The 25550-nt window shown below is 47.9% G+C and overlaps 1 protein-coding gene and 1 long non-coding RNA gene across 8 annotated transcripts in view; one reads left to right on the forward strand and one right to left on the reverse strand.

Annotated features, from left to right (window-relative positions):
- ASTN2 (astrotactin 2) overlaps nt 1-25550 on the reverse strand; it is a 363384-nt gene that overhangs the window by 37397 nt on the left and 300437 nt on the right. The gene's annotated exons all lie outside the window — the stretch shown is intronic.
- LOC121057251 lies at nt 16983-23839 on the forward strand. Its single transcript, XR_005813727.1, has 2 exons — nt 16983-21148; nt 21251-23839. It is a non-coding gene; the product is annotated as an uncharacterized LOC121057251 (long non-coding RNA).

The raw sequence follows: 25550 nt of genomic DNA on the forward strand, positions 1-25550 counted from the left end.
AGACATAAAAAGGCCAAGAAGAGAGAGCTGGTTCTGTGAATACATCAACGAGGCAGACACTCAGATGGAAACTAAATATTTAGGCTAATGGGCAGTAATGACACAAGAAGTAAATTGGATATGAATAGATGGTCGACTCCTGAGAAGGACAAATAACCTAACTATCTCTTAAAATGGAGTTTGATCATTTTATAAAAGGGATTATATAGGTAAGTAGCTTGTGATGGAAAGCAACGGGGCTTCTCTTTCCCGTCTGGGCGTGTGTTCTCACACTCCCCGCCAGCAAATATAAAGAAGGATTTCAGCCTCCCAGAGCAGCCCCGAAGCACAGACCTAGATTGCTGTAGTATCTTTGCTCGTGTTATTAAATTTCAGTAAGAATCCAAAGATTCTCTGCAGAGTAAATGATAGCTAAGTAGATCATCTCCATGGAGTAGGAGATATTTTATTGACCAGACAGCCATCTGTGTCCTTCATTAATAGTAATAAATAATTGATGTCATGCTAACTAAAGCAATAAGCTTTACAGATATCGAGGACAAATGACCAGTTCCTGTGAGGATGCCTCACCTGTGTTCACTTCTCAGTAGCAAGAAATCCAGACCAGAGCTCAACACGGCTATGGTAAGTGCTGCTCACAGAGCCCCAGGCTACAGGCAATGGAGCAACGGGACGCTGCTCTCCTAACCATACACCAAATCCCTCCCAGACTGTCTTCCCCCTAATTTCCATGCCACTGCCTTCCCATGACTGGTGGGTCCCAAACCATCTGATTGCCCAGGCAGCTTTTGGAAACCAGTCTCCGCTCTGCTGGTGACAGTCAGAAAGACACAGCTCTCCCCAGGTGCCATTTCCCTTCGCTCACCACTGCAGCCCCACGCTGTAGCCTCGGCCTCTTCCGCAGACAGGGCTGTGGGGTTTGGCAAACCTCCACTTTTTTGGTCTTGTAAACACGTATCTTACACTAACTCTGGTGTCATGGTGAGTCAGAGCTCTCCCTAAAACAGAGGAAAATAACAGCATGCTTGGAACTTGCTGGGGGGGACTTGCTTCACCTATTTCACGAAGCTTTGCAGCCCCTGGCCCAAGGCTGCCCACCCCAAGGCATGTAGGTCAGCTCGGCGGTGATGGTTCTGGGAGAGATAATGGAGAACCCAACCTGATGCCTGCTCTGGTGGAGGACATCCCTGAGACAGCTGCCGGTCGGCAAGGCTGAGCTGGTGATGTGCTCTTGAAGTAGCTTATTTCCAGTCCCTGGGGGCTAAGAGGGGCGGCAATGGGGACCAAGGAACAAAACCAGAGGCAGGAGGGGGCTCAGGCCCCTCGCTCACAGCATCCCGCAGTCTCAATCTGCTTCGGTCCTTCCATCGCGATCCGTGCCAGCGCCCAGCAGTCACGGACAGCACGCAGGATGAATCACTTACCAACTATCCCACCAAAGACAACGGAGTTACGGCATCGAGCTCAACCAGACTAAACAAGAGAGCGAGGCCAGGAGACTTGGTAAGGTTAGAGGAGCAAAAGGAAGCTCTGGGACCTTCAGAGGCATTCCCGCACCTTCAGGCTGCATCCCTACATGGAGAGCAGGCTGAATGAAACCCAGGTGCTGCAAATCAAAGGGGAAGAGAAGAAGAGAGGAGACCTCTGCTGCAATTTGCTTTGGAGATTCCTAGAAAGAGCATGAAGGCGAAAGTGGAAAGGCACCGACGTCTCCTTCTTGACAGCTTCTTTACTAGACTGGATTAAACCAACCCTGCAACGTTACCAGTCACTTTCCTCTGATTGTGGTTTTCTCTCTCTGTCTTTCTCCCTTTTGCTTTTTTTCAACCTGTTTTCAATTTACTCTTGTGGCATCTCTGACTGTGACCTCATTCTGGTACTTAAGAAAAAAAAAAGAAAAAGAGAGTGTCCTTTAGAAAAGAAATGAAAGAAATCATATTTTATTTAGCTTGGTTGGTTTTGAAGCTTTAGCAGAAGAAAGATTAACCTTTTCTGCCTAACTTAATGAAAACAAGGAGAAAGCCTGTATGGATAAATAAATATCTGTGTGGGTATGGAGCAGGCACGATCGTGTTACAGCCCCGGTGGAGCTGTAATGGGGAACAGGCGCGTTCCTGCACAGCGGCTCCCAATTCCCTATCCATTTTCAAGGAAAGAAAAACAGAGTAGAATGTCAGAGGCCCAAGTGGGCATGAACGAGGAAGCCCAGGGAAGGCAGATGGGGCCCAGTGAGGACTTCCGTCCCCGGCAGTGACCTCCGGAGCAATGCCAGCAAAGCAGATGGAAAAAGAGGCCCTACTCCACTTTGCTCTTGCCAGGTTTTGTTTCCTGAAATGAGGAAACAAATGGCATGCTGAGCCCGCCAAATTTGTCGCTTTTTGGGGGTCCTCCTCGCACACGCTTCTTCCTCCGGGGCTCTGCCTCTCAAGAGGGAGGATCAAAGGAGGGCTGTGAGCAGAAGGCCTGGACCAGCTTTTGGGCCGGTGGATGGGGAGCAGGGCTGCAGGGGCTGCTCCTTCACAACAAGGCTCTACCTGGCTTGGATGTGCTCTGAGTCTGGCTCTTGGTGGGGGAAGGCAGCAATAGGTGGTTTGTCTTGGAGATGATGGGCTGATTTAAATTAGTGTAATGTAACTTTAGGCAATTGAGCTGCTCTGATTTGCAACAGCAGATGGTCGGTCTCTCTGCCTAAGAGATCATTAAAAGCAAACCGTCCCCACTGATCCTGGTGGAAGGATGTCAAAACCTCCTTCTCTGCATGGCTTGCCAGATTATAAAAGAAATAAAAAGGCCTAGTTATTACTTAAACATTTTCTGCCAACACTGTGGGAGCACCCACGCATGCCGTCCTCCCGTGCTACATGGAGCGTGCCTAAACCCCCACGCCCAAAAAGCCTGCAGCCTCTGAAGTCATGTCTTTGTTGTGACTTCTCTCAAAGACACATCAGGAATCTCTCTGGCTGGGCATAAGTTGTCTAGGCTGAAATGGAAGAGCTTGTAATTATTCTGTACAAATTCAGGCACAGTTTGTGCATCACTTACTAACTTGTACGAAGGTGCAAATTGTAGCACTTCTCTGAATGACTTCACCTTACCTAGGTTATGAATTTGGGGGGAACACCTATGCTTCATACATCTGTGCATTACTAGATACATTAAGAATGATGAAAGGCCCTCCTCTGAGCTTCCCCGTTCCTCTGCTGATGGAAGACTGCATTTGTCTGGATTTAAGGAGCAGCATTTTAGCTGAGCTAAGAGCAAAAGTTGTGTTCCAGTGCCACAACAGGCCCTTGGATGGCTTCGCTGGTGCTCTGCTGGGCTACAACTCTGCATGCGAAGCAACCATATGGAACTGAAGGATGGGCTGCTATGTTCTAAAAACATGATGCACAAGGCTAATCATGAGTGTATTCTTCCTTTAGGGTCATCAATAGGTCTCACTGCTCCTGTACCTCCGCAGATACTGCTTACCACTCTTCTTTCACAGTCAGTATCTAAGACCTTGGAAAAACTGCTTCAACTTATGTAAAAATGCATCGCCTCCTCCATCTCCCCCAAGGCAGCATGCTGTCGGAGAAGAATGAGAATTAATGCATTTCATTCTGTGCTGTGAGCCCTCCAGTATTTCTCAGGGTTCACTGGGTTGCTAAGGGTCAACCATAGCCAGACACAAGCTGACTCTGCTATGCTCAGAGCCATCCAGACATGAGCCAGTTCCAATCTCAAAGCCATGTACTCACATTAGCATGGTGGAGAGTCCAACTGGATGTACGTATTCCCTGGGAGTTAGTTCTGGGCTCCACAGCACGCTGAAACAGTTACTTGATTTCGAGGCAAAGTGGAAACCCATTTGTGCTGGGAGTAGTGCAGACACAAAGCAAAGACATGGGCTTTGTCCTCAGATACTTCTTGTCTGGGAGAAGATTTTATCTATCACCACAGATCTAGTTCCCACCCTTATTCTTGTTTTCCTTTCATTTTTAGCTTCTTTTAAATGAGAGCTTTCTAAACAATGGACCAGAAGTCCAGAGTCCCCAAGGCCCATGGTCAGCAGTCTGCAAAAGATCTAGGGACTGCATGGAGCCTTACCGTTCAACAAGAAGCCCACCCGCCCTGCTGCAGCCCCAGAGCCACTCTTCTACCACACAAACCAATGCTTCAGATATGCCACAGACAGACACAAAGCCTCACAACATCTCAACATGAGCCAGCAGTGTGCCCTGGCAGCCAAGAGGGCAAACCACAATCTTGGGTGCATTCAACACAGCATAGCCAGCTGGTCAAAAGAGGTGATTCTCCCATTATATTTAGTGTTGGTGAACCTCACCTTGAATATGGGTGCAGTTCTGGGATCCAAGATATACTTGAAAGCATCTAGAGGAGGGCAACAAGGCTAGTAAAAGGGCTGGAAGGCAGGTTCTATGAGGAGAGGCTGAGGACACTTGGCTAGTCTAGTCTGGAGAAAAGGAGGCCAAGAGGAGACCTCATTGCTGTCTGCAATGTCTCCCCTGAGGAGAGGAAGGGGAGAGGAAGGCGCTGGCCTCTGCTCCCTGGCTGCCAATGACAGGATGCACGGGAACAGCACAAAGCTGCACCGGGGGAGGTCCAGACTAGATGTAAGGAAACATTTCTGTACTGTGAGGGCGGTCGAACACTGGAACAGGCTTGCTAGAGATGTGGTTGATGCCCCATGCCTGTCAGTTTTCAAGAGGTGTTTGGATAGTGCCCTTAACAATATGCTTAAACTTTTGGTTAGCTCTAAGGTGGTCAGGCAGTTGGACTTGATGATCTCCGTAGGTCCCTTCCAATACAACTACTCTATCTTTCTCCTTTAATGCACAAAACTACTGCTGTCTCGTGGTTCCTAGGAAAAAAAGTAAGGGTTTGTAAGCTACTGTCTGAAAATGACAAATTTTGGATACAAAGACAGCACCAATGAGATGGACTCCACCAGCCCACAACACTGGGTGGTTCCATTTGCTGCTGTGATTAAAATACCTAGCCACGAAAAGGAGCAGCTTTTGCCACGAGGCACATCAGAGGACAATCCTGGGAGCCCTCCTAAATAAAGGTCTGTGATTCCGCCCAGTCCAAGTGGGCCCTAACAATATTCCTATACCATTTCTGACACACAAACTTGCCTACTACACAGTCTTCCTAACTTGCCTTGTACTTTATGGTCTATGAAGAAAGAAGGGGACACCTGCCGAGCAGCAGGGTCTGGTCCTTTATTTCCAGCTCTACTGAGCAGTCCATTAACTTTCTTTTCAATTCTTTATGACCAAAACCTCCAGAACCTTAATACCCTGCAGAACCACATTGGCTGACTTGTACCAATTGAAGATCAAGCCTTTACAGAGGTCTTAAACATATATGCACATGCACACACACACTCAACTAGATTCAAATACCAGTCCAGCAGGAGGGGCAAAGAATATTTCCTGGAAAGAAACTCAGTGTGCAATAAACCTCTACAAAGATGATTATCTTGGGTGATTTGTCAAATCATATTATTGCAAACCTGTGCTGAAAAGCCATCAGCTGGTCTGTGCTTCAATTCTCCTTGCACTTTTTGGACTTGTGAGATCAGCAGATTTCTTCTTTATTGCCACTGTTTCCCATCCTTCCTCCTGGTCCCTTCTTACACTTCAGTGCTGGGATATGGACCAAGCCACACACCAAAATTCACTACCTGCAGTGGCAATCAATTTAAATAAACTATTATTTGCTTGGTCCTATTTATTCTAAATAGAGGCACAGATGCTCATATTCACCAAGAATTAGCACTAAGACTTTGGACCAGTACATTCAAAAGGATTCAGCATGCACAACGGCAGCCAGATCTGCAGCCTCTGAGCCAATGAACACTTACAGAAATTGGTCCTGATGGACAAACCTGCATGGAAGCAGACCTCTTACTTGGCCCTAACACTCACTTTTGAATATTTGAGAATGTGGGGGCAGATCCTCAGTTCATAAAACCTCCTGTAGATCCCTTGAAGTCAATGGAACAATAACAGTTTACACTAGCTGAGTTTCTGCATCCTGGCTGTGAGCTATTTGGAACAACTATGCTATAATGATTATTACAGATATTTCAGATCACTTGTCTAAGAGGGATAGGAGAATACCACTGCACATGAAAATAGAGTTGGTTTGCTATGATTTCCAAGGAATTATGGACCCATATCTTGCAAACATTTACACATGTTTAGCTTTATTCATGCAAGTTGTCCCATTACACTCGTGCACCAGATAAACTAATGGATATGTTTGCAGTACTGAGGTTAAACACTGTGAAAACACAGTGAGATCTAAAAATTTTTGTAGATATGCTCAGTTACCTCACATTCAGACTAGAAGGCATGCCATTTCACTGTGCTTCTTTTCATAACTTTCCATTTATCCAAGCAAGTATCACAGGAGAAGGCAAACATTATCATGATAAAACTCAGGAAAGAAGCAATTATCTGACCAAGATCTATAAAACACCCACTCGGTCAGGACTAACATATGCAAGAGCTGACATCAGTTCTTGAACAAAAAATACCTGGGTGACTCGTGTATACTCACAACTGCCTTAACACAGAGAATAAACTGTTCACTTACTGATTTCATCATAATAAATTTAACATTTTTCTTCACAGTTTTGATTCAAGAGAAGACAAGTCAATGAAGAGGAGAAAGAGCTGGGAACCTCTTGACCATGAGGTGTCTACTTCAGCAGCACTACCACTGTATCAGCAATTACTCCATCTTTTCCATTACAACCACAAGGTGAGACAGGATCTATTGCATCAATGCACGGTCCCACTGCTCACAAGGACAAAATATAAACTCTTATTTCTTAAATTGAGTTGATTTTGTTTTCTTGAGGACAAAACATATGTCAACAAGGCTCTTGACACTCAGAGACCTCAATGCCCTTCACAAAGGCCATGAATACCTCTGACAATGTGGCAGCATTTACATTCCTTGGCCAAGATACGAGCTCTGTTACCACATGCACCTGCACTGCAGAAAGCTGCAGGGAGAGGCAGCAGGCGAGGAAGCCAGAATGCAAAGAAAGGAAATTACTTTTTCAAGACAGCAGGCAAAAGGCAGGTTTGGGGCTAGAACCCAGCCCCCCAGTCCAGATCTCTAATCTCTAATATCTGGCTTTCATCTCTGAAAGACTATTAACCTCTTTGTATTAGTAAGCAGAACCCAGGCTCTGAGGATATCTGCCACAAGCACACAGCAGGACACTGGCACAGAAGGCAGGACTTCTGCTCTGAATTTTAAGTCCCAATTCCTAGAAACCGAGACAAATCAATCTTGGCATCCACAGGAGAGGGGAGCTGCTCTTAGCCAGGACAGCTCTGATGGACGATGTCCATAGGAACCCATCTCACCGATGGCCTGCCATGGTGGGAGAAGCTGTTTGACTCCTCCATGTCCTTGGCAAAGGCAGGAACCTGGGCACGCTCCCCACCCCCAGATCACCGATCACTCTAGGACGGTTAGCTGGAGACACGTCATCGCCAGCAACTGTGCAACGTCTTTCAACTCAGACGACAAAAGACAGATTCCCTGAATAAGCAGAGCAGGATTAAGCCAAGTGGTAAATGGATTCCAGGGCTGTTCCAGGATCTGTACTGATGAGGGAAGCCAGTGCCAGGTAGCCAACCCTGAGCTCGTATGGGGAGGTTATCACTTCCCTCTTTTCTTCAACACCCGAAATAGAACCCAAACAACACTTGGGCCATGTTAGGAAGATAAGGTGAGTCTCTCCCATCCTTGCATAGCCTGAAATAGAAGCCCCGCTACTCCCTATCCTGAGCATCAGGCGTAGGATGTTGACATTTAGCAGTAGGGAAAATTACCCAAACGACGAATCCTCTTTGTCTCTCTTCCCCCCTCCCTTCCCATGACCTCCTGGAAAATGTTCATAAAGTGAAGGGGAGGAAAAAAAAAAAAGGAAAAAAAAAAAAGAACCACAAAAAAACAAAACCCAAAACACACTACAACACCCAAAGCCCAACGACCAAAACCCAACCCTCCTAAGGCTGTGGAAATAACATGTAGAGGAGAGCAGTGAGTCAGGCACTGCTCCCTGCGCAGGGGCCACCAGTCCTGAAGGCCGAGATGATTCACCGAGGCAAGAACTAGAAGGTAGAAGAGACCAAACAAAGGGTGGGGAAAGAAAGCTGTGTCCAAGGAGGGGAGGAAATAAGAAATGAAACGGTTCCGGGTTGCATGCACCTTGCTCTTCATCAAACAGCGCTCAGCTGGAACTGACTCAGGATGATTCACTTGATAATGGCAAAATTATTACTCTGATGCTTTGTCCAGCTTTTCTTTAAGAGGAGGGTGACAAAACATTTGCAAGACTTCAATCCATCCTCATTCCCTGCTCCTCCCTCTCTTCTTCCCCTGCCTGAGATGCTCAGCGGAGCCTCACCTCCCTTCTGCCTCTGCTTCCGCTGGCCTTTCCTGCACCCATTCCCTCGAATTGCAGCAGCATTATGGGATTCTGTTTTCCCCATAAAAGATGCCTTCAAGGAGATGAGAAAAGCAGGGCCTGCTTAGGAGCACGGCATGCCACGGGGAGGCCCTCCTGGATGCCACTGGCACAGAAAGCACATTGTCTGTCACAAGAGATGGAGAGGAGGATGAGGCTCAGACGCCTAAGGACGACTCTGCCTGCCAGAACTCTCTCCTGCTACTCCTCCATCCATCCTTCCTCCTCAGCTGTACCCCCTCCTTTTATCTGGTAACCATAAAAATTCAATGACAAAAAACTTGCTCTGAAAAAAAAAAAAACTAAATACAGAAAAAGAAAAAAAAAATCCTTCCTCTCAAGTTCACAATGAGAGCTGTAAAACTTTTTCAGCTTGGAAAATTCTCCCGGTCAGTTTTTCCTACTGTTTAATCCCCGCTTTGAGTTACACAGAATGAGTAAACACATTTTATAAGGTTCTAATTCATACCTAACCCATACAGTTTATAGCTTAACATAGTAAAATATACACACACACACACTTTTTATACATATATATATATACACGCTCACACACATGTATAAAACAGCCTTGGTCCCACTCCCGTGAGCCTCCCAGCAGCAGGTCTGATTGCTCCGACATGTGCTTTGCTATGAAAGGAGCCTGGCATGCTTAGGTGTGAGTTAGCTGGCCTGGGGAGCAGTTTCCGCTCCAGATTCCTGCAACCTCCTTTGTAATAAATAATTAGTCAGTCTCGTTAACAGAGTGGCGGGATCCACTGCTCTGTCCTTGGAGGGCTAAGGCACGCCACCACGTGGCATCCCAGGAAGGATTTCTGTCCGCTTTCTGCCCAGTGAGCACCTGGAGTGAAGCCCCACGGCTGGCCCGCAGCCAGAGGTGATGCGGAGCATCCTCCACCTTTCCACAGGACCACCGAGGCTGGCCACAACGTGCTGTGGATGGTGTTAACGCCACAGGGCTTCCTGAACCTCAGCCTCCCACTCCAGGACCAGCCACCATCTCGTGCCTTCATCTCCCCAGAGGCAGAGCTGAACAATTTCCCTGGTTAGACCCAGGCTGCACTCTGGGTCTCTCAGCTTCTTCAGCCTTTTAACCCGCTGTAGGCAGGCAAGAGAGGAGCCCTTTGAAGTGTACTTATTAGCCAATTCCACCCAGGAAAAACACACCACCTGGCACAAAGAGGTTGTGGGAAAACAGCAAACCCCAACAGCCCGCAGGGAGGTCTCGCTTACCATGTCTGATGGGAGCCGGTGCAGCTCTGGTGCTCCCAAGCATCCCCCAAGGTGAGTAGCTGTGCACGTCAGACTGGGAAACTCAGCAACAGCATTCCCAAACTCTGCACATGGGGAGCTTTTAAACATTCAGAGCTGCCTGCCAATGGCTTTGTAACTTGGCTGTAAGCTGAAGGCAGGAGATCTTTACTACTGTTGAGTAAAGAACTGCCTCTACCATTGCTGTGAAGAAGGTGGCTCCTCTTGAGCTTTTGTATTTTGGGTTTTCCTGCATGTTTCTCCCCGCAGAATGCTATTAAGCTAAACTGAGCATCTTGTACAGCCCAATGCTTCTGTCACAGAGAATAACCACAAGTGCTTGAATTGCCATTTCTGCTGTACTTCTGCAAGACCACACCAAGAGACCATTTCCTCAGAGGAGAGAGAAATACAGACAGACCCAGAGAGAAAAGTGTCAGTGGCACAGCCAAGGTCCCTGATGAACAGCAGCTCTGCTGATAAGGCAATGTGAATGAAGCAGTTTGTGCCAGCTGGGAATCTGGCTCAAAATCGTGCTGGGTGCCCTTCAGCTTTACTCAGCATGAGCACAAGAAGGCACCAACAACACCCAGAAAACATTCCTGACACTGGATTTTGTGGTTCTCCAGAAAAACCTTATCAGAGCATCTGTTTAATTCACAGGATCTGCTGCCCCGAGCCCCACAGACTCCCTTGATGGGCTTTCCTCTCCCAGAGGGCATCCAATTACCCAGCAGATAAATCACTGACAATTAACTCACCGTCATTTCCCGACTCACCGTCATACCTGCCGCCACCTTGTTATTCCTTGTCCCTGCTTGTTTACCCCAGCCCCTCTTCCATCCAGAAACCAAAGAAAAAACAGGAACAAATGCAACCGTGACCAAAAGGCTGGGACCAGCTGGGAAGCTGTGCTCCAACAACACAACTGCCTGTCTTAGCCTCCTCAACTTTCTCTTCTCACCTTCCAGCACAGCCTCTGCTGTCAGTACACCAAAACCCAGCAAGCCAAACAGAGCTGACCCTTGAAGTCACACTTTTAAGTCAGGGTGCCCTGCACCCTCTATGTCCTCGAGCAGCCTCGCACAAAGCTCACGTCCCGGTTTGCCTCCAGCAACCACGCTCTGGGGCTCTGCTAGCAGGGATGGCTATGGCTGGCTGCACCCAGGTGAGCTAATGCTGCTGCCATCCCTGGTTTTATTTCTCCTTAGTCTTTCTGGCTGTCAGAACCAAGGCTTCAATTTTTCAAGTGCAGAGATTGGCTGGAAGACTCGGACTATTCTGGGAGCTTTTTTGGCTACATAGTCCTTCCAAAGGTGAGGAAAAACACTCCGGGTCCTCAAGGTGAAATCCTCATCATAATTCAAGCCCATCCTGGCCAGTTCTGTGATAGCTTGTCACTTGAAGGCAAAGACAAAAGCCATTGTTCAAGCTAGTGGCTTGAAGTTGCTTCCAGCCACACAAAATAGGAGATATGGGCTTCAGGCCCCATAATGCCATTTTCATTTTCCTCCTCTGAGAAAATAAAACAAATGTTTATTTCCTGAAAGCTCTGGTCTGAGAAAGGGCAAAACTTTCCTCCAGGAGCCAGGTGGCTGGAAAGGGATGGCAGAGGCAAATATTTGCTGAATTTGTCAATGAGCTCTTATTCCATTTTTCTTATTAATATTTATTTAGACATAATGTGAGGGGAAACCTGCTCAGACCACAGCAATGTGGGAGATTGCACTGTTATTCTCCTCATGCCAGCTTCTGGCAGGGATTGGGGAAGAAGGAAAAACAGAGAAAAAGAGAGAGTGTCAGGGAGTTCACAAGCAATTTAGAGAAAGTCACGGGCTTTCGTGTTGACTTAGCAGAAGACAGGACGCCCTGAGAAAGTCAATGCATCTCCGGACCACGTGGTAGGGCAAAGAGGTTGAAGAGCCCAGTCTTCCATGCTGTTATTCAAGGCACAGGTGTAGCTTTGAGAGAGAAAATGATCTCATTATAGATCTCTTCTTTTTTCTTTCACGGGAAGGAATCATTAATGACACAGAGACAAGCAGAATAAACTGCAAACCCAGGTTTAGTAAATTGTGTGAGACAAACCTTATGTATTTCTTCAATGAGACAGTTCATTCCCCAGACACAAGAAGCGTGGCATGATCTAATTTATCTGGGTATCAAGAGGCACTAGCCATGACATGACATGGGTAGTTATTAGGTAAGCTTGGAAAGATGGGAATTAACAGAAGAATTATGCAGCAGGTAAGGGACTGAGTAATGGACAAATGAAAACAGGCTCTGCCAGAACGAGAGTGATGGGAACTGAGTTAGAATGAGCAGAAGTTCCTCAATGATCAGACTTGTAATCAATCTTATTTCTCACTGGAAATACAACAGTGACTTTAGCACCAATGAAGTGGAACGCATTATTGGTGCACAAGACATCAGAGTATCAGCCAAGAGAAATTGAAAGATCTTGAAGACTACAATAATAAAAGTGGAATGACTTTTAATATTTAAAAATGCAAATTAGCTTGAAGCTGGATGTTCGAACCATTCTTTTGTTACCAGGAAGCTCTTCATGTAGAAACAGAGGAGGAGGAGAAATGCCTGGATGCAGTGACTGATCACAACACAACCACGTGTTATCGCTGGCTGAGAGTTGGGGAAAAGGAAAGTTTTGGATTCATTTAGCAAGGATCTTCCAGATGAAAAAAAGAATAAAATCCTTTGGTAGCAAAAGGCTGAATGTGGTGGCTCAGGACCTGTGCTGCAGCGAGAGGCTCACAGAGACCCCAGCCCCAGCCCCTCTACAAAGCAGGGCCAACTTCGAAGCCAGAGCAGGTTGCTCAGGGCTTTATCCAGGTGAAGTTTGAAAACCTCCAGTTTCTCCTCCAAGACTGCCACAGAGCTGCTGTACAACTGATCCGTGCCTGCTAGCAGAAACCCCATCTGACGGTGGAGTCCAAGGAGAAAGAAAGCCTTGGATGCATTTCCACAGGGCTCCAAAGCCCCAGCCCTGCTGGTTCCCCAGACTGGTCGGGAGGTGCGTGGCTGTAAGCATGTCCCCTGTTGCCCTCCACTGGATAGAAGGAGAATGCCACACTGCTGTGTCACGTCTGGGGACAGCACATCCTAAAAGCGTCTCCTCTTTCAGCTTGGGTAATAGTCTGTGCTCTGGGAATAGAGTAGCTGAATTCGAGCTCTGTTTTTGCTCCGGCTGTGTCTCGTGTAGCAACAGCTGGGGGACATAGGTTTGCTCAAACCACAGCCAGACGATTGGAAATAAAAACGATATTCATATATTAATTAACATCTGCTTACTCGTCTAATTACACGATACAATGCGCATGAGTTTTTTGTTCCCTTCATATTTTACGCATTGAATGAAAACTAAACAAATGTTGCAAAAGCAACACTGCAAAAGCAAAAAAAACAAACACTGCCCAAGTTTGCACTTATAACACTTACTGACACATCAGCTTAATTAGCATGTAAAGAAGGACATGACTAAACCATGACGATGAAGATGGTGGTGACACCCAGCTGGAATTAGCATGCAGCCTGATCTAACTTGGTCATTTTTCATTAAACTAGGTTTCCCTTTAAACGTATTCTTAAAATAATAATAATAAAAAATAAAAACAAAGTCATAATTTGTTAAAGTGAGCAGTTCAGGCTCCGATTTAGCAAGTTATTACTTACTCATTTCCAAAAGCCACTTTTAATGTAAACTGGGCCTAACAACATAGCAGGACTGTAACGCACCATCCCAAAGGAAACGAGCTGATGTCACCCTGCGTGTGGAACACATTTGACAGCGTCTGATGTTTTCTGCCACACTTTGGGGAAGAAAATACAGATGAAGAGAGGTGGGAAAGAAAGATTAATTAGGAGAAGTCAGCACTCAGGTTGTCTGTCAGTGGTACATTATCCTGCATGAGCATGTGTGGCTGTCCCCACGCAGGTGGGTGACAGGACGCCTAGTGGCAACCAGGGAGGTGACACAGGACACTGTGCATCTGCACGAGTGACAGCCCCAGGCTCACAAACTCCTCCCAGCAATACCAATGGAGTGAGAGGAGTCTCAGGGCTCACAGAGGTGGAGTTTTGGATGGTTTCTAGAAACAAGGCTCCACAGCACTTGTCCCCACAGTGCCTGCCCTGCTCTGCTGCCTCCTCAGCCTCCAGCCATTACCAAAAACATGGCTCTGTTTTATGCTGATGGCATGAGGGGAACAGAAAGCAATTGCTCTCCACTGGGTGAACTGGTGCCTACGCTAGAAGCCTCTTGCCAGCACAGCAGATGCGTATGGGTACAACCAGGACTTGCATCTCAGATGTGAGCTCCAAAGGGTTAATGCCATTAGCTAGCAGCTGGCATCAACCTGAGTTTTCTAAGAGGGACCAGAAAGGATTTCTCTCCTTGTTCAAGTCACCCATCCTTCATGCTGAACATCCCAGCCACGCACAGCCTGATGATGGCGAGGTACAGCCTAGCTCACCTCCCTGCGGCACCTTGAGGTGCCAGGGCAGGTCCCGCCATGAGCAGTGCCTTCATGGTTAGCTCATGGGCTCCCATCACACAGTACAGACATTTCTATCCCTTATTGCATCTCTGAAGGAGGGCAGATCCTCTCCTGTGCCTGTGAGCACAGCCCCGAGCACCCTGAGCTCAGCTGCGTGGGCCCCGAAGCCCACAGGTAGCATGGCTGCAGCAAGTCGGCCCCGCGTGCTCCGCTGAAGGCCTGTATGTTCGGCTCCCGCAACGCTGCTAAACTGGAACTGTTTGGGCTGAAATTTTCCACACTGGGTATCTGCCTCAGGCTGAATTTTTTTTGGAAAGTTTCAGATAAAACAAGTCCAGGCAATTCCAAGAAGGCAGCTCGGGAAAAATATAGTCTTCCTTATGTTAATAAAAAAAAAAAAAAAAAAAAAAAAAAAAGGACAAAAAACCAAACCAACTTACAACTTCAGTCACAAAGCCCCAAGTGGCCCTGTTGTTCAGAGCAAGAACTTGGCATCTGGCAGACCAGCCAGTGCATTAAGGATATGGCTTTGTCACCCCAGCAGAAATCATATTCAAACTGGCAATGTGACAAGGCCCTGTCACTGCTCAGCCTGCTCTCACAGAGAGGTAGTTCAGCTTCTCCTGGTTTCCCTGAGATGCCCCAGCCCCTCACAGCTCCAGCACCAGATCATGCCATGGACACATCCCTCCCAAAGGGCGGGTGAGCGTGTCCCAGCCAAAAGGCTCCTCCGCTCCTTGCTCAGGGACCGAAAAACATTGCTGACTGCTCCCCAGCTGCTCGGAGCCGCGGGGGAGAGGCAACCAATGCATTAATCATGACTGCAGTCGAGGCACAGCGAGGGCAGAGGGCCACGCAGGGGCTGCAGACGATGCAGAGGGCCACGCAGGGGCTGCAGATGATGCTGGCACTCAAAGGGGGCACTGCAAGACCACCACAGCCACCTCGCTGCGTGAAGTGCCTGAATGAAAGGACTTCACCCACCTCCTGCTGAAACGTGCTGGGGGACGCCAGGGATTTCTGTGGAGCAGGATGCAGCTCTTATAATGGAAAAACAGATAGAAGGAAACAATACAACCAAGCAACAAAGCTATACAGAAGCTTCTTGGCACATTATGACCTATTCTGGGTAAAGAGGCCTGCTGCCCTGCTCGTTTCAGTGCTCTGGGGTTTCTCTTCCATTAATTTATTGAATCACAAACAGTAACAGGCACCACACGCTGCTGCTGGTTGGGCAGGTAACCCTATTGGCACGGTGTGTGAGCAGAAAGCTGGGCACACATCGGCTGCCAGGTAAACCCCTTCAGGTGGCATTATGTCCCTTCAGCCTCTCCAAGGCAGGCATCTGGCTAGGTTCTTCCTTCAGTCAGCAGGAAGGTAGATGTATCTCCTGACGGTGAGTCCTCATACCCAGACAGCATTAATAAAGATGAGTGAGAAGAATTTCCATAGAGGAAACCTGTGCAGCTCTACTGCCTACTGCAGGGCTTTGGACATGCAAGGGACATGGTCTAGTGATAGGACTTGGTGGTCTTGAAGGTCTTTTCCAACCTAAATGAATGTATGACTCTGCAAGTCAGCAGATGAAGTTAATGAGATAATGTGTCCAGGCCTACAGATATACCTAATTTATCATTGAAACAACCACACTCATATCTAGACTATTCTATGGTATACATAGTAAAGGAAGTGAAACTGAAATATGGATGGAGACTGAACTTCAGGAAGGGGGAGTGCGAGACACCATCCCAGATCCACATTTCCAGCCAAGTAGTTTCAATTAGACTGGACACAATTGCAGCCAGCACAACCCATCAGTGCCACATGGACATTGGCACATGGTGGTAAGTGGGTGCTGGTATCCACGGGCTAGGAGCTCATTGCCCTGGCTGTGGGCACCAACTAGGCTGGAAAGCCGAGGCAACTACTGGTCCTTGAGCAACCCTTCAGGGCTGTGTGCATCGTCTATACCTTCTCCAAATGGGAATAACAACAATACCCAGTCCCAGAGATGGTGAGAAAATAATTCATCAAACACTATAAAATAATGACGGAATAATATCTCAGGTGGAGCAAAAACTCACATGTTGATCTGCTAGAACATTCCATTTCCCTCTGTCAAAATCTTAAAAACCTAGCACTGAGAGAAGCTTAAATCTCCCTCCCTAAATTGGATTGGGACCCTTGCTAGGTAAGAGCTTGTCTTGTATCTGTACCTGCTCTGTGGTTCAACAGATGACTCCAGTCTTCAGGGCTACTACTGGGATCCTTCACCAGCATCAGGAAACATGTTGGGAGGAAGAACAGGAAAAAAAAAGCCGGCGCTGCCTCAGCTTTGCTGTCTGACCAGCGCCCCGAGGAGACAACTGTCATGTGAAACTCCTGCAAGGATGGCGCAACCGGTTGCATGTCAGGGGACTTGGGAAGGGGTGGTGGGAGCTGGCAGGGTGGGCAGCTGCTCAAAGGAAACCACAAAGGACTGACCAAGCACTTGAAGGATTCCACGCATACCTCCCAGATACGCCTGCCCATGCGGTTACAAAATCCCTGCCCGACATTTGGGGTGGCGGCATGCTGTTGAAAAAAATAGGGGGAGGAAAGGAAGAAAAAAGGGAAAAACAAAACCCCAAATAACAGTTCATGGGACACACAGAGGGCTGCAAGTCCTATGCTTTAACAAGACGCCACAGGCATCGCTGCCTTGGAATTTGGGCTATGCTTGCGGTCCGTGGGGCGACTTGCTGAAGCCTTTGGTCACATTAAGCAACATTACATGATAATGCTGCAGCACTTTCAGGCTGAGGGAGAAGGAAAACAAAACAGATGACTCTGGATGGAAAGGCATTGCTGTAAACCTGGGAGGGAGAAGAACATTCCTTTGGATACTTTTTTTGGCTGGTTGTGTCCTCCCCTCCCCGCCTCCCACCTCTCTCCTCCTCCCCCTCCCCTTGGAGAATTTGTGACAGCAAGGGTTTTTTTGTTGTTCTATTATTTTTTTTAACTAACATTTCCATATTAAATAGAAAGGAAGAGTGTGAAAGGCCATGCAGTGGTGGCAGCTAGACAGTGGAATCTGTAACTGAAGGGTGGAGCGCGAGCACTGGAGAGGTGCCTGTTATTTATAGGGTATGAGTGAACACAAAAAATGTCTGGCCCCTTTAAGGCCCCTTAATCCAAACAACCAATGGAAAGAAAAAAATGGGAAAAAAGAGAGGAAATAAAGAAAATAAAACAAAACGAGGAGAAAAGGCATCTCTGCAGCAGACTGCGAAGCATGAAGGAGGACGGGGCGATGGCGTGGCACAACACGACCCCTAGCCGGACCTGAACCCAGTGTCCTCCGGGAGCCACAGCCTCGGCGAGGAGACCACAGGCAGCCCCAGGCACAGCTGCCTCGAGGGTGGGACAATGAGGCTGTTTCGAGCATGAGATGAGAAGTTCAAGGAAATTAAGAAGGAGAAGCTGAGCACATCAGAAGCACGGGCCAGAAATTCACTCTCTTTGGTCTCCATTAGAGCAACCAGGGATCTCTGCATGCCAAGGTGAGCATCAGAGCCTGGGAGATGCGGCCATTTACTGCCCTCACTCTTGCTTTGGGATGCATAAACTGGAAGATCATTGCTGAGGCACAAATGCTCCTTCCCCTTCGCTTAAGGCTGCTGAGGTCTCGGCAGGAGCCCTGTGCCTGGCTGCAGGCATCTTGCTGCAAAAAAAATGGGGTGCAAGGAAAGCATGGTCTGACCAGAGCGGGACAAATGGCCACGGTCCTGTGCAACCTGCAAAGAGATACTGAAAGGACTGTGGTTGTTTAGACTAGAGAGAAGGCCGAAGATATTAAAATAGTCTTCAAATATGTAATAAGTTGTACCAAAGAAGAAAAGGGTAAACTGTTCTCCAAGTTCACTGGACAAGAAGAAGTGGGATTAGTCTGCAGCAAAAGGAAGGACAAAGCTTTCTTGTGGCCCGGTATTTCAGCACAGACGTGGATGCTCTGGGAAGGCCTTTGTCAGTGCTGGTGTAAGCAGGGTTACTCTGCTCACTCTGGAAGATCATCCCTTCCAGCCCTTTCTAGGACTTTCCTAGGAGTCCTGATTGATTTTAGCCCAGCTGAACTGTGTTTTCCCTCTACAAGATCTCCTTCCTGAAGAGGAAAGAGAGGAACCTCAGTGCAAAGAGGTGCCACACAAAGTCACAGCATTTCTGTGCTCTAAGCAAAGCTCCTTTTTGCTTTCTTTCCAAAATAAATGCATTAAGTTATGCCTATCTCTTCTAAGCAGACATAAGGGAATTGTGAAGAGGTCCTGGAAGACACTCAGCACTTAGGTGATTTAGTGCACAACAAAGTGGGTAAGTCATCAACTTCAATGGATACACACCTGGAACCAGAGAAACTGAAGACAGACAATTCTTTGGACAGAGAGGGGTTGGTAAAGAGATTCAAGAACTTGAGTGGATGACAGTGACACTAAATCCTCAGGTCTTTTCACAACCCCTGCTCTTATTCCCTAGGATCCTGTTGAACCCATGAGCCTTCACTAATAGGTTTCATTCTTCTCTGCCAGTATCAAATAACAAATGTCAGATCTCATATGGGAACCACTAACAACATAAAAATAAGATTTATACGGAAAGATGAAGTTCAAAAGAACAGTTACAAAATGCAGAAAGGTTTTGTTTGTACCCAATCACACACAAATAAAATCAAAATCAAAACACCGCTGTTCAGGACTGGGCTCACCATCACCCATGACCTTCTCCCACCATCACTGCAATTTTGAATGCTGGACACCGGCTACAAATTAATTTGCTGAAACTGAGGAAAATGCTTCCCTGATGTGTAAACAAGAAAAGGCTAAACATGCATTAGCTAATCCCAGACTTCAGCTGATCGCTCTTGGTTCAAACTCTATGCTAATACTCCCTCTAGCTTTCCTTTCTCCAAAGAGAAGGGCTCCAAAGCTGTAGATCTGCTCCTCACCTTTCAACCTTGTGAGAAGGACAACAGCGTTACAATGGCAAAATCCTCGAGTGCCAGCTGGTGATGCTGGTTTAGTTGAGTGCCAGCTGGTGATGATGCTGGTTTAGTTTTTCCGGTGACCACAGAGAAGCCGAAGGCATCTCAGATGTGGAAAAATGGATGCACGGAGAGGTAACAAGACTTGACTGCAGAAGGGAGAGGCAGATCCTCAAGAGGCATAAATCATTCCAGCTCTTCTGATGTCAGCACCCCAGGGAGGTCGGGCCAGCGTCGAGAGGAGCAGCAAGGAAGAGGAGGGCTGAGCCTCTTCCTGCTTGTCACTACGCGAGTCCAGGAAAGTCGGACCCCGGCTCTCCTCCTGCTCTGGACTTCTGCCACCATCTCATCCTGCTCGGAGAATCTGTCAGCACACCTCAACCCTCGAAAACTGGGGCTCAAGCCAAGGCCCTCAAAAGGGAGCAAAGGAAGGATGGGAGACGGAGTCCAAAAGTGTCTTTCCGCTCTAAAGGTGAGCCCTTTGGAACAAACTGGAGTCACATTGGCTCTGCCTGGGGACAGCCTGCCAGTGGCTGTTTGATATGTGGAGTGAACGAAAATGCTACCCCCACGCGATGATGTTCCAGCACCTTTCAGCACCAACTTGCCTTTTCCTTTATCTTTTTTTGTTTTAAATACAGACTCTCGGGAAAGCAACTTAACAGACCAAGCTGCAAAGCAGAGACAGAATAGAATTGTCTTTTTTTTGGCTTCCAATACAAGAATGCAAAGCATTGTCTCTCTGGGAGGAGAATTAAGTATGGGCAAGTGTTTTGGCAAGAGAGCCACGGAGGAGAATGGAAGGCGAGGATGAGGCGGGGGAAGAGGAGGGGAGGGAGAGCTGGGGGTCAGATGGATGGTTTGGTCTTTTATAAATCTTGGATGGAGAAGAGGCACACAGATGGCTTTGTGTTTTAAAATTATTCTAATAAATCAACTCCATAATCATAATCAAAATGCCCTTGTCTCTCTCTTCCCCCTCTTCCATGTATCACAGCTGAGCAACAAGGCTGGAGTGTGTGTCTGGAGAGGGAATGGCAAGCGCTCAGGACAAAAACAGACCGTGGCGAGAGAGCGAGGGGAAGCGTGCGAGGCAAGCGTGCAAATGTGCGTGCATGCGTGACCACAGCGGGGTGCGGGAGCCACCACAAGCACCTTGTGACAGCAGCCTGAGAGCGAACAAACAACATGAGCAGGGAGGGAAGGAGCACGGGGGGCTCTACAGCACGCGGCAGGCGAGCTGCTTTCGGTGCGAGGGCGGGCACGTCCTGCAGGAGGGGACCATTTCAAGGCAGGAACGTGCAAACGCGTGCAGGAAGAAGGTCCGAGCGTGAGAGCGAGCCTGCAACTATCTGCAAAGAGAGGAGCTATCCCGATGGCGGGGGAAGGAGTGGGAAAAGGCAAGGTCTCATCTCTCCCAGGCGGGAGTGGACGTGCTGGGGAGGAATGCTGCGTCCCCGTTCCAGTGCTCGCTCTTGGCTGCGAGGAAGGTGCAGCCTCTCCTCCTCCAGCAGGAGCCACCGGGCCTGGTCCGCGGGGGGAGCAGAGGCTCCTGCTGTCCGGGTTTTCCATTCGGAGCTCCACGTGGCACAAAATCCCATCGGTTTCCCTGCCAGAGGGAGCCAGGTGGAGAGAACAATAAAAAGCAGAAGGCGCGGGGTGGGGCGGGATGGTCCAGAGCGGATGCAGAGGATGGAATTAATCAGCTGTCCGGGAGGAATATTAGAGCTCTTCGGCTTGTCGTCAACGCCTTCTCCTCCTTCCCAAAGACAGACACAATGAGAGACCAAGGAACATTTCCTATTGTTACAGGGGATTTGTCCACAAGGTCCAGCCCCATGTGGAAGTCATTACCGGCTGGGAGTGGTAGGTATCTTGCACAGAACATGCAGCTAGATGGGATGGGGGAGGGCAATGGGGAAAAAGTTGAGAGACCAGAGATGATGTGTCCCTGTCTACTTGATTTAGGCATCTCGAGGGAGACTGTCACCATAGCAGCCCAGCTCCCAGTCCAGGGATCGCTGTGGGCTGAGGTACGAAGTGTTTTGCTTAATATCACCCCTTTGACTGAGCCAAAGTCCTGAGCACTCCTACGAGAAGCCATCAAGGGTAGCTCCGCGCCAACAGGAACGGATCATGAATTTCACTGCTGCTACCGAATGGGGAAGGGAGGGACAGTTACGTCAAGGTTTTCTTTTCCCTGCCTCCAACCCTCCCTAGATAGAAAACCGAAGAGTGGCTACAGCAACAGCTGTACAAAGCACGAGGTGAAGAGCTGACCACTGCCCACCTGCACGTCCTCCCGCTCCAGCAGAACTTGGCCTTCAAGATCATCCGTGGAAGAACGTAATTATCCGTGGGTGAGAGCCCAGGACTGAGTGATCAGAGAGAATCAACACCTCCGAGCTCCCGCAGGGAAGCAGATCCTTTTAGACACGTTACATCTAAGCCCAGTCGTTTCACGCTAAATCATACTTAAGTCAGCAGCATCTCCAGAAGTGGTGACGTCAACGCCCTCAGGACAGCTGGCCTCGTGCACGGAGGAAAGGGGCACCTCGGAAATCAATGGGAAATCAACATCTAGGTAAAACACAGCCTCCTGTATGACAAAGCCGCCCTCCCTAGGCCTCCCAAACCCACTCCTGACTTCCCCAGCCGTGAAGGAGCTGGGGAGATAGAAGCAAAATCAGCCGTGGGGGCTGGGGGTTGAAGTAATCAGATTAAGCCTGGTTTGGCCATTTGGTCTGACAGGAACTGCATAATGCATCCAAGGAGAACTGAGGGGCCAGGGGAACAAGTGATAGGCAACAGGCAGCTGGCCTACCTGCTAAATGCCACCCACCACTGCTGTCACCTTTAGCACAGAAATATTTCTGCCAGAGATCTCAAACCACATCGAACAAGCAACTTCTAGGCTCCCAAAAAGCAGAGGTGCCACTTCCACCTGGATGTTATTTGGAACACGTGTACAACTCCTTTAAATGCTTGCCTCTCTCGAATCAGCCTCTCCAAAACCACTCAACGTATAAATACACAAATGAGGAGCAATAACAACACTGAAAGGTGTCTTATCGATACCCTAACCAGTTGCCTTCCACCTAGCAAGTTTTCTCTTTCACACAGCTGGCTTTTGTTAGGTTTCCATGAGGGTAGTGACAGAGGTGACCTGTGGGCTGTGTCAGGGTGTCCATCTCCAGGAGATGCCTTACCCCAAACCCAGCTTCATGCAACCACCTTCAGAAAACTGCAGTATCTAAGGGGCAAGGCTTTGAGAGGAAAAGGAGGGCAGGCACATAGTCAAGGGGACTTCTGACAACACGGTGGGGCAGGCAGCAGCTTCTGGGTTTTTCAGAAGCTCCATGAGCATCAAGCACAACTACCATGCTTGAAGAAGAGCGCACACGGCTGGTCTCAGACCACAAGTCCCCGAACAGCGCTGGGGGAGCAGAAGACCATCACCACAGGGGCTGATCAGGAGAAACAAGGACTCTCTGCCACCCCGGTGCATTATACGACAGCAGCCTCCCAAAAGCCTTTTTTTTTTTTTTTTTTTTGCAACGGTGATTAAGCAGATTTCTCCAGCCTCCTGTCCTTGCTGCAGGGCCCAACCCACAACACACCATTTCTTGCCTGTGTCAAGCTCAGTGCACAAAGAAGCCCTCACAAAAATCGAGTCCAAGCACAGTGGTATGATGCTGTGCTCTGTTTTCTTAAAAATAAATAAAAATACTTGTTATTCTTCCATGGAAAATGAACATGGGGAAGATCAGCATGGTCAGCTCATTTATCTCCAAGAAATTTCTTCTTAATTGAGCAGGGTGTCCCTCCCCACAGGACAGCTCTCAGCTGGGTATTTTTACAAGTATGAACATTGCAGCTTTTTCTTGTAAATGGTGTGAATGTTCTCCTCTATTTATGTCCTACAAAACCTCATTTTTACCAACATTTATGCATCATAACACATAACCCTGATCCTGCAAAATCTCTACATGGGCACAGATTTGTGTATGCCTGAGATCTCCCTGGCTTCAATGAGCTATTCATCTGCAGCTTGCTGAAGAGGCTGAAACTGTACTTATGTTTTATGTACGTAGAAAAATTATTACATAGCAATAGGGTTCAAACAGGAGCCCCCAGATTCATCAGATGTCTGACTCGCTTGGTACACACAATATAAAATGGAAACAGGGGATGGGAAACATAATAAGATGTAATAAAAATGTCCTTAAATGTTTCAGGTTATTGAAAAAATCTCTCTTTGTAAGCTCTCTAACTTTTGAAATCATGAACATGCATTCTTACAAAGTTAGACTTAAAAGTAGCTTATATTTAATTTAAAATTGCATTGTTCCAATTATACCTACAAAATACACACAACACATACATGTATAAAATGTATTATTACACTGTAAAATGTATATTTATATTATTTAAATTAAATCTAAAATTAAAGTCATACTGAAACTAAATGTACTTGTTTGCCATATGTCTTGATAGGACAGGCTATGCTCATTCTGTAAGACCAAAGAATATAAAAATAAAGGCTAAGTATTGAACTCAAGTAGAGCTTTTCTCTTTATTTTTTTTTCTTGTTTAATTTTTAGGCAACCTTTTTATATCTCCATGTTCACATTCTCAACTGTGGAACCAAAGACACAATGAAAATGGGGCGAACCCCGTGCTGCCCTATGGGGTCAGCGCCTCACCCCGTCCGCGCGGCACTACCAGCAGAGGTGCCGCCGTGGTTGGGATGGATGGGAGCAGCTCCAGCACTGCTCTGGGTGCTCTACATCACAACCTTGGTGGTTTGCATGTTTGTCACCTCCCGTGGCACCAGAGAGGTGATGGCTGTGCACCAAGTGCCCCTTGCCACCCAAACATGAGGCCGCCTTTCACCCCACGCAAACGCCGCTTGGATGCAGCCCGTTCCCAGCCCCACGTCTCTCCCACCTCCCTCCCTCGTGCTCCCCCTGCACACCGAGTTTTCCTCTTCATTGCCTCTCTCTCTCTTTCACTCTCCTACCACAGCTGGTTAAAATTACGCTGGAATTTTGTTTTTCTGTCAAGTGAATTTGGACCTGGTAAATCCCTCCCAGCCATTCCAGTGGCCTCCCAGCGAACATCGAGGCTGCATGTAATATACATGATTTAAGAAAGGTGCTGCTGGAGCTATTTCCGAGCACGTTCGTGATAGAGGGCCCGGGGCAGCCAAGAGGGGCTCCCGCGGCTTGCAGACACCCGGGGCCGGGGAGGGACGGCAGGGTTTCTGCCTGAGGAGTGGGTGGGGGCAGGAGGGGAGGGAAGAAGGCATGTCATGTCAGCTGGGGCGGCTCACCTTGCAAGGACGATGCACAAAATTACAGCAAAACAAAACAGAAACATCCCGGGCTTGGAGAAATCCCAGTGCTTTTGTCTTGAGAGACCACAGGAGCAAACATGAAAACCCTCCGGTGAGCCAAGCCAACGGGGAGCTGTGGTACAGCAGGAGCAGGACACGTTCTTGGCTGACCCGGGGAAGCTAAGGTCTTGCAAAAACATACAATAATAAATCAAGGGGTACTCGTGCACATAGGCACACACGTGCACCTGCGCACGTGCCGGGCACAGAGCAGAGGCCGCGGTGGTCCCCCCGTGCTCGGTGGTGGTGGAGCCACCTTGGACTCAAGGCAGCGGAGCAAAGTGCAGGGAATTTTGGCTCGCTTTGGGGCAACGATGGGACCCAGCCTGGGGACATGCCCATGCTCCCCTCCGCTGCTCCTCTGGGGAGCCCAAAGGGTCCTGAAGCTGGTGGCCCACCAACCAGCAAAAGGCTTGGGCCACCCTCATAGAGCTACTGGAGTTCCCAGAAGACCAGGCTGTAATTATGAGCAGGACCAGTCAGGAATACCAGGTCAAAGCAGTTCTCCAACAAAAAAATCCCTTCTGGTTAAAAATAACAGGTTTAGAAACAGGCATAGAGTTCAATGAAATTTTGTTTTGGGGGAAACAAAGCAAGGCAATGCCTTTGATAGTGTTGAAACTGCCCCATTACAACATTTTTTGAATGGAACAATGCAGTTTTAGCCTTCAAAGAGAGTTTCTTAAACACAAAATCACCAAACATTAAAAATATTAACTTTTTAAAAGGTCAGGAAGAGAAAAACTTCTCACTTTCTCACAACAAAGCCTCTAAATTGACCCTAAGTAGGTTTTACTGAGGGCTAAGGAATGGAAGTTAGGGGCTATAAAGGGGAGATTTTCTTTAATGGAAAATTTCAAATGATTATAG

Source organism: Cygnus olor, chromosome 19, assembly GCF_009769625.2.
Source record: "Cygnus olor isolate bCygOlo1 chromosome 19, bCygOlo1.pri.v2, whole genome shotgun sequence".
Classification (NCBI taxonomy): domain Eukaryota; kingdom Metazoa; phylum Chordata; class Aves; order Anseriformes; family Anatidae; genus Cygnus; species Cygnus olor.